This window comes from Schistocerca serialis, chromosome 6 (genome assembly GCF_023864345.2).
Source record: "Schistocerca serialis cubense isolate TAMUIC-IGC-003099 chromosome 6, iqSchSeri2.2, whole genome shotgun sequence".
Lineage (NCBI taxonomy): Eukaryota > Metazoa > Arthropoda > Insecta > Orthoptera > Acrididae > Schistocerca > Schistocerca serialis.
Genome location: NC_064643.1, coordinates 760,818,994 through 760,829,511, shown reverse-complemented (window position 1 = coordinate 760,829,511; position 10,518 = coordinate 760,818,994).

Sequence of the window (10,518 nt, the reverse complement as noted above, 5' to 3'; positions counted from 1 at the left end):
CAACGAAAGTGAGAACAGTAACTTCGGCAGCTTCGTCTGTGAGAGTGCTACGATGATTGCATTGTTGTGGGTTGAAACTTCCCATTTCCTGAAGCATCACAACAAGACGAGAAAACATCCATTGGGAAGGTGGGTTCTTGCCAGGATATCGCTCTCTGTACAGTTCCACTGCCTGCGTAGCATTTCACCTACCTTCAACAACAACAATAAAAGAAATGTTATGCCGATGCAGTTTGTAGGAAGGACAGCCTTTACTGCATGCTTACTCTACACAACAATATTTAAAAGGACTAAACTACTGTACTAAATGTACCCATACATAAGAAAAAAAGTATTGCAATTACTGTGCTGTTAACTTACATTCTCCATAGATGAGTAGCATTTCTACCTTCTCTTCGTTGGTGCACATTCTACTCACACAACTCTTCAACTGATGATGATTGACGGAATGACGGGTGTGCATTTTACTTATGTTTACATTTGTCCTCTGTCAACATCAGCATGTGGATGTGTTCCATTACCCAGAGTACTACCCACTGGGAGTGTCAGTGTTGTGTTGTGTAATTAATAACATTGTGTTTCAGTGAATGGTATACTGTGATACATTTTTGAACAGATCTTTAGGAGAGGAAATAAATTACTGAATAAAAAATACAGAGTTCCATTTAAAAAAGTCATACCACTGTTCGAATCTTTGTAAAAAGTGAAGCTCCAATGAAGGCAATCATGCTGATTGATGTCCCACTGACAGCTAATTAACATTTCCTTGAAACATTTTGTAATTTTCATGTGGACAAACAGTTATTTAAGGTGGTCAAGATAAATGGGACAGCCTGTATATACCTTCATTCACAACATGTGCCAGGGCACAGAGACTAGCAAAAGCATAGGAACATTGTACATCAGTACAAGTTCATCAAAAACTATATGAGTCAATGCACCTAGCTTGGCAACAAGGCATGCGTAAAGCAGGTAGTTGAGGTATTATTGTGTGGGAAATATTTACGTGAGATGAAATGAGGCTCTCGAATCATCTGCCACTGTCTCTCATCAGTGAATGATGCTAGGACTAGGATCCTCCCCACAATGCTTTCACTGTTTCATGAAATCCAAACTATAGTGTGTTACCCCCATTATCTCAGCAAAATGAGTGGCCATTCGCAAATAACCACATACGTGTCAACCGCTCATAAGTGTGCATTGTGCAACAAAATGTCACAGTTTACTAACTGTTGTTAATTTTTAAGTCGGCAAAAGTGTAATTAATAGGTTCTGCATAATATCTTTCTCTTAAGAGAGCACTTACACTTTTTGGCAGCCTCTGCATTAACCTCTACTTACTGGTGACAAAATCCATTTAATTTGTATTGCTGCAAAGTGTGTGTAATACACCAAGCACTCTAAAATTGCTCAATCCCATTACAGAAATGTTATGGCTGGTAGTGTGTTATTTAAATAATTGAATCCTGTTCAGACTGCTTTACAACCAGCTAATTTTATACAGAAACATGATGCTGATAAATGTTGATCTATTGCCATTGTGTTGGGAAATGTTCAATATTTCTTCATGAATGTCTTTTTTCACTAACTGGAATATGAACTGGATAGATTGATACCCAATGTCCTCTCTTTGTGGTGCGTAGCAGACTGCTACATTTGAAAGTAGACTGTTGAAATTTATTCAGAAATTGGACAAAGGTCTTCATCAGATGAAGAAGTGTGCATGCACACGCGCAAACACACACACACACACACACACACACACACACACACAAAAATATATGCGGCCACCGTCATCACACGTATGCAGCCACTGTCATCTCCAGGCTTTGCAACCCCATTACGGTGAATAGTGATTTTCGACCTTCGCTGGGGTTGATAGTGGAGGTACAGAACACACACACACATCCATCCGCACAGACACAGGCAGACATATGTAAATGCAAAGAGGTTGGGCAGAGATGTCAGTCGGGGCGGAATTACAGAGGCAAAGATGTTGTTGAATGACAGGTGATGTTCGAGGGGCAGCAACTTGAAATTAGCGGAGGTTGAGGCCTGGTAGGTAATGGGAAGAGAGAATGTATTGAAGGGCAAGTTCCCATCTCCAGAGTTCTGATAGGTTGGTGTCAGTGGGAAGTATCCAGATAACCCAGACGGTGTAACACTGTGCCAAGATCTGCTGGCCATGCACCAAGGCATGTTTAGCCACAGGGTGATCCTCATTACCAACAAACACTGTCTGCCTGTGTCCGTTCATGCAAATGGACAGTTTGTTGCTGGTCATTCCCACATAGAAGGCTTCACAGTGTAGGCATGTCAGTTGGTAAATCATGTGGGTGCTTTCACACGTGGCTCTGCCTTTGATCGTGTACACCTTCTGGGTTACAGGACTGGAGTAGGTCCATCTGTCCAATGGCCAGCTTCACACATCCGTCCACGTCAAATCCACCAACAAGCAACACTACCTCCATTATGACAGTTGCCACCCATTCCATATCAAACGGTCCCTTTCCTACAGCTTAGGCCTTCGTGGCAAACGAATCTGCTCCAGTCCTAAATCCCTGAACCATTACACCAATAACCTGAAAACAGCTTTTGCATCCCGCAACTACCCTCCCGACTTGCTACAGAAGCAAATAACCAGAGCCACTTCCTCATTCCCTCAAACCCAGAACCTCCCACAGAAGAGCCCCAAAAGTGGCCCACTTGTATCAGGATACTTTCCGGGACTGGATCAAACTCTGAATGTGGCTCTCCAACAAGGATACGACTTCCTCAAATCCTGCCCTGAAATGAGATCCATCCTTCATGAAATCCTCCCCACTCCACCAAGAGTGTCTATCCACCGTCCACCTAACCTCTGTAACCTCTTGGTTCACCCTATGAAATCCCCAAACCACCTTCCCTACCCTCTGGCTCCTACCCTTGTAACCGCCCCCAGTGTAAAACCCGTCCTATGCACCCTCCCACCACCACCTACTCCAGTCCTGTAACCCAGAAGGTGTACACGATCAAAGGCAGAGCCAAATGTGAAAGCACCCACGTGATTTACCAACTGACCTGCCTACATTGTGAAGCTTTCTATGTGGGAATGACCAGCAACAAACTGTCCATTCGCATGAATGGACACAGGCAGACAGTGTTTGTTGGTAATGAGGATCACCCTGTGGCTAAACATGCCTTGGTGCATGGCCAGCACATCTTGGCACAGTGTTACACCGTCTGGGTTATCTGGATACTTCCCACTGACACCAACCTATCAGAACTCTGGAGATGGGAACTTGCCCTTCAATACATTCTCTCTTCCCATAACCCACCAGGCCTCAATCTCTGCTAATTTCAAGTTGCCGCCCCTTGTACATCACCTGTCATTCAACAACATCTTTGCCTCTGTACTTCTGCCCTGACTGACATCTCTGCCCAACTTCTTGGCATTTACATATGTCTGCCTGTGTCTGTATATGTGTGGATGGATATGTGTGTGTGTGTGTGTGTGTGTGTGTGTGTGTGTGTGTGTGTGTGTGCAAGTGTAAAAATGGTTCTGAGCACTATATGACTTAACTTCTGAGGTCATCAGTCGCCTAGAACGTAGAACTAATTAAACCTAACTAACCTAAGGATATCACATACATCCATGCCCAAGGCAGGATTCAAACCTGCGACCGTAGTGGTCACGTGGTTCCAGACTGTAGCGCCTAGAACCGCACGGCCACTCCGGCCGGCTGTGCGAGTGTATGCTTGTCCTTTTTTCCCCCTAAGGTAAGTCTTTCCGCTCCCGAGATTGGAATGACTCCTTACCCTCTCCCTTAAAACCCACATCCTTTCGTCTTTCCCTCTCCTTCCCTCTTTCCTGATGAAGCAACATTGGGTTGTGAAAGCTTGAATTTTGTGTGTCTGTGTGTTTGTGTGTTTATTATTGCGTCTATCTACCAGCGCTTTCTCGTTTGGTAAGTCACAGCATCTTTGTTTTTATATATATATATATATATATATATATATATATATATATATATATATATGGGAGAGGCAAGTGAAAGAGGGGGGTTGAGGAGGAGGCTGGGTCAGGAAGGGTGAGGGATAGCAGGGTAGAGGTTGGGAGAAAGTGAACTGCTGGGGAGTGTGCATTTATGAGGTGCAAAGAGGGTAGGGCAGCTACCTGCAGTTGGGTGGTTAGACAAGGGACAGGGCAGATGTGGGTGAGGAAGGGGAGTAGAAGAAAAGAAGAGAAGTAAAAAGACTGGCTGCATTGGTGAAATAGAGGGCTGTGTAGTTTAGTGCTGGAATGGGAACAGGAAAGCGTCTGGATGGATGACGACAATGACTAACAAAGCTTGAGGCCAGGTAGGACATACTGCAGAGAGATTTTCCACCTGTGCAATTCAGAAAAGCTGGTGTTGGTGGGAAGGATCCATATGGCTTAGGCTGTGAAGCAATCATTGAAATGAAGAATCTTGTGTTGGGCAGTATGCTCAGCAACAGGGTGGTCCAGTTACGTCTTGGCAACAGTTTATTGGTGGCCATTCACGCAGGCAGACAGCTTGTTGGTTGTCATGCCCACATAGAATGCATCACAGTGGTTGCAGCTTAGCTTGTAGATCACACGACTGGTTTCACATGTAGCCCTGCCTTTGATGTGATAGGTGATGTTACTGACTGGACTGGAGTTGGTGTTGGGAGGATGTATGGGGTAGGTATTGCATCCAGGTGTATTACAAGGATGTGAGCCATGAGGTACGAGGTTTGGATTAGGGACTGCATGGGTATGGACAAGGACTTTGTGTAGGTTCAGTGGATGGTGGAATACCAATGTGGGCAGGACGTTTCTCGGGAGACAATGACAGGTGGAGAATGTAATTCAGTTGCTCCAGCCCCAGGTGGTACTGAATTGCAAGGGGAATGCTCCTCTGTGGCCAGATGGTGAGACTCTGTGAGATGATGAGAGACTGGAAAGATAAGGACCAGGAGATTTGTTTTTGTACAAGGTTGGGAGGGTAATTATGGTCTGTGAAGGCCTCAGTGAGACCCTCAATATATTTTGAGAGAGACCACTCATCACTGCAGACATGATGACCACAGGTGGCTAGCAGTATGGAAGGGACTTTTTGGTATGGAACGGGTGGCAGCTGTCAAAGGGGAGGTATTGCTGGTGGTTGATAGGTTTGATATGGACAGAGGTACTGATTAGCCATCTTTGAGGTCGAGGTCAACATCTAGGAAGATGTCTTTTTGGTTTGAGTAGAACCAGGTGAAGCAAATGGGGGAGAAGTTGTTGAGGTTCTGGAGGAATGTGAATAGTCTGTCCTCCCCTCAATCCAGATCACAAAGATGTTATCAATGAATCTGAACCAGGTAAGGAGTTTAGGGTTCTGGGTGTTTAGAAAGGATTCCTCCAGCTTCCCGGTCCCTACAGTTGAAAAACTTTTTTGCCACCAAACCTACCAATCAGACTCAACCAAAGACCAATGTTGAACCCTGCCTGACTCTGTTCAGTCCTCCATCCAACCATGATCCGCCCCCACTGCCCCCAATCACCCTTTGTCAACTTTCCAGAATTCCTCAACATGCAAGCTAACCTTACATCCACAGAAAGAACCACAGTCCACCATCTAAGAAATGATCCTGACATCATAATCCTATCTGCAGACAAAGGCTTCACCTCTGGTACTTTGAACTGCAAGGATTACCTGACAGAAAGACTCTGCCAGCTGTCAGATACATCCACTTATAAACCTTACCACAGTGACAACATTTCAGAAATCCAGCAGGATCTCCTCAAATCCTTAGACCCATCACAGAACCTCTCCCTGGAGTCCACCTCTCTGCTCAACCCTAATGGTCCCCGCACTCATACCTTCAACATGCTTTCTGGAGACCATAAGTCCAGCCACCCTGGATGCCCCATAGTGGCTGGTTACTGAGCTCCCACTTGGAGAATCTCTGCTCTTGTAGACCAACACTTTCAGCCTATTACCAGGAACCTACCCTTCTATATAAAAGATACCAACCATTGTCCCTTTACCGCACAGTGCCCTGCTTATCACTATTGATTCCACCTCCCTTTACACTAATGCCCATGGCCTTACCACTATTGAACACAACCTTTCCCAGTGCCTGAAAGATTCCAAACCAACAGCCTCCTCCTTAGTCGCCAAGACCAACTACATCCACACCCACAATTACTTCTCCTTTGAAGGCATTACCTACAAACAAATCCCGGGTATGGTTACAGGCACCCACATGTCACCATCCAATACCAACCTATTCAAATGCCATCTAGAGGAATCGGTCCTAAACACCCAGAATCCTGAACCTCTCACATGGTTCAGATTCACTGATGACACCTCTGTGATCCACATCCAGGGTGAGGACACCCTGTCCTCATTCCTCCAGAACCTCAACAACTTCTCCCCCATTTGCTTCACCTGGTCCTACTCAAACCAAAAAGACATCTTCCTAGATGTTGACCTCCACCTCAAAGATAGCTACATCAGTACCTCTGTCCATATCAAACCTATCAACCATCAGCAATACCTCCTCTTCAACAGCTGCCACCCGTTCCATACCAAGAAGTCCCTTCCATATTGCCTAGCCACCTGTGGTCGTCACACCTGCAGTGGTGAGCGGTCCCTCTAAAAATATACCGAGGGTCTCACTGGGTCCTTCACAGACTGTAATTATCCTCCCAACCTTGAACAAAAACAAATCTCCTGGGCCATATCTTTCCAGTCTCCCACCATCTCCCAGAGTCTCACTATCTGGCCACAGAGAAGAATTTCCCTTGCAACTCAGTACTTCCCAGGACTGGAGTAACTGAATTACATTCTACAACAGGGTTTCAACTACCTCTCATCTTCTCTTGAAATGAGAAACGTCCTGCCCACTATCCTTCCCACCTTTTCCACAGTGGTATTCCACCATCCACTGAACCTACACAATATACTAGTCCGTACCCACACAACCCGTTACCTCATGGCTCACATCCCTGCAATAAATCTAGATGCAAGACCTGTCCCGTACATCTGCCCATCACCACTTACTCAAGTCCAGTCACAAACATCACTATCCTATCAGAGGCAGGGCTCCCTGTGAAACCAGTCATGTGATCTACAAGCTAAGCTGTAACCACTGTGCTGCATTCTATGTGGGTGTGACAACCAACAAGCTATTTGTTCAAATGAATGGCCATCAACAAACTGTGGCCAAGAAACAACTGGACCACCCTGTTGCTGAGCATGCTATCCAACACAAGATTCTTCATTTCAATGACTGCTTCACACCCTGTGCCATATGGATCCTTTCTACCAACATCAGCTTTTCTGAATTGCACAGGTGGGAACTCCCCATGCAGTATATCCTACGTTCCCATAACCCACCTGGCCTCAACCTTTGTTAGTCATTGTCCTCATCCATCCAGCCCTTCCCTGTTCCCATTCCAGTACTTCACAGCCCTCTATTTCACCAATGCAGCCAGTCTTTTTATGTCTCTCCTTTCCTGCTACCCCCCTCCTCACCCACCTGACTGCAGCTAGCTGCCCTACCCTCTTTCCTCCTCGTCCCTGCTCACTCCCCGGTAGCAATTCACTGTCCCCCATACCTAACCTTCTATCCCTCCCCCTCCCTGCCCCAGCTTCCTCCTTACCCCCACCCACTTGCTGCTCCCTTCATGCACTGCTGCTGCTGCTGCTCGCTGTGTTGCTTCAGCTGCCGGAGACTGCAATCATGTGCGTGTGAGTTACATTTGCATGAGTTTATGTGAGTGTGTCTGTCATCTAATTTTGACAAAGGCACTGTTTGCCAGAAGCTTATTTTGGGACAGTCTTTTTGTTGTGCCTATCTGTGACTCAGCATCTCCACTATATGGTGAGTAGGAACCATCGTTTTCATAATATTGTTACTGAACATATATATTTTTCCACTTGTTTTGGTTGCCCTCTGTACTTTGGTAATCACTGTTGCCACAATCATGTCATGGTCATTCATAACATTTTTGATGTGGACATCCTCAAAGAGGTCAGGTCTAGTTGTTGCCATTAAATCCTGTATATTTCCATCATGAGTGGTGGTTATGAGCTATGTGTTGTAGGCAGTTTTAGAGTATTCGTGGAGAATTAGATTTAATTCACCATTAAACATAAGAAAAGTTGTTACTTACAAGAACTATGGCATTCGTCAAGTCCAAATTTAAATTTTCTGTCTCAGTGCCTCATCGTACATGAGGATTATACAGCAGAGCTCATTGATTTGTAAAGGGAATTCCAATTGAATTTAGTAGAATGATTTAGGACCGCATGTGGAAGTAAGTGGACTATCACAGGGTTGCCAGTTCTCAGTTGTGATAGGGACAGATATGTAGCAAAATTCTTGTCATGCTCATCTCATATGGGTGCTCAAAGGGGAGGCATGGGCATAATTGGTTTTTATTCAGCATTATCACTTGATACCTTCTATCATCATGTATTCTTCATGGCAAAACATTCAACATTCCATTCTCCCAAACTCACTGACCAAGTACTCCAGTACCAAATAAGAACGGAAAAGCTCTTGCAACTGAATGAACAACTATAATAACAGTAAAAAAAAAAATAATGAATTAAGTTTATTACATTACACGAGGTTGTTGAGAATTAAAAATAAATAAAAATCAGCTAATGTTCAAAGCAAAGAATTTCTTAGCATTTTGTTACTGAATTCTGCACTGGCTATTTCATAAGAGAAAATAATAATAATAATAATAATAATAATCATAATCATAATCATAATAACCGAAGCAACACGCATGAGTACTGAACCAGCTCTACCCTCGTCTTAGACCACAAGATAGGCATGGCGCTACAGGGCAAACTTGATTTTGCTTCGTTTAGCTCTCTCCCACTGCTCTTGTGTTTGTTAATGTAGACAATTCACACAGTTGGAATGTAAGCAAGGCATTACCTTCCTAGGGTCTAGATATTTAATTTACAATCTCGATATCCTATAAACATGATGACTATTCGAATTACTTCATCAGTAAGAAAAGAGAACATTACAACAATTTGGCAGGATTACTGAGCACCAATCCCAAAAGTGAGTGAACGATCATGAGATGCCAAACATCATCAGCAATATTGCCAAGTCTCAGCTGTATTAGCAAAATGATGAACTCCACTGACAGAGCACAATGTCTTCATTACTATCCACAGCCTGCTCCAGACAACTCTCAGTGGAGCTGTGATAACAGATGCTAATCTAATGGACATCTTCAAGTCAACAGTAGATTACAATATTGAAAAATACAAATGCATGCTTATCCTGTTTGGCTTGTGGTGAAACTTATTTTGTAACAAAACTAAAAATGTGTGCAAAATGACATTTTCCAAAATGTCACTAGACAGTAAAGTGCTATGCACTGCTGATCTCAATTGAACTGTGTCTACATCCACCCTAGAGTCATACGTAAGTATAATATAAGGAATACTGCCAAAATGTGGAGGTATTATGGATAATACAGTAATACATCAATGCCACAGAGAAATAAATCAAATTGTGGATTCATCGAGAAAAACTAGACACGTGACTACTATGCAAAAACAAACCAAGCAAATGTGCAGTTTGATATGTTTTTCAACTGCAGATCCGCCATAGGTAATGCATACTACCAAGCTTATTCATTGCTTCTGTGACTTATCCTTGTTTGATATCAATATGATGAACAAAATACAAATTTGCGCCACTAGCAGTTGCTTCGTATTTGTTGAGAGACTTTCTCTCATTTTGTTGGTGATGTAATATTGCATATGTGATGCAGATGACTGTGCCTGTTCCTGTGATGCTGCCAGGAAACACATGACATGGTGTGCTAAGATTCATCACTTAACTTGTGATAGTTAGCAGCTCAATTAAAGTGAAATGAAAGGAAGTGATAAGATGCAGCTTTTGCAGAACTATTGGAACTTATTTTGAAAACCTGAGTCGAAACAAGCCCCCGGGATTAGACAACATTCCATTAGAACTACTGACAGCCTTGGGAGAGCCAGTCCTGACAAAACTCTACCATCCGGTGAGAGAGATGTATGAGACAGGCGAAATACCCTCAGATTCAAGAAGAATATAATAATTCCAATCCCAAAGAAAGCAGATGTTGACAGATGTGAAAATTATCGAACTATCAGTTTAATAAGTCACGACTGCAAAATACTAACGTGAATTCTTTACAGACGAATGGAAAAACTAGTAGAAGCCGACCTCGGGGAGGATCAGTTTGGGTTCCGTAGAAATACTGGAACACGTCAGGCAATACTGACCCTACGACTTATCTTAGAAGCTAGATTAAGGAAAGGCAAACCTACATTTCTAGCATTTGTAGACTTAGAGAAAGCTTTTGACAATGTTGACTGGAATACTCTCTTTCAAATTCTGAAGGTGGCAGGGGTAAAATACAGGGAGCGAAAGGCTATTTGCAATTTGTACAGAAACCAGATGGTAGTTATAAGAGTCGAGGGACATGAAAGGGAAGCAGTGGTTGGGAAGGGAGTGAGACAG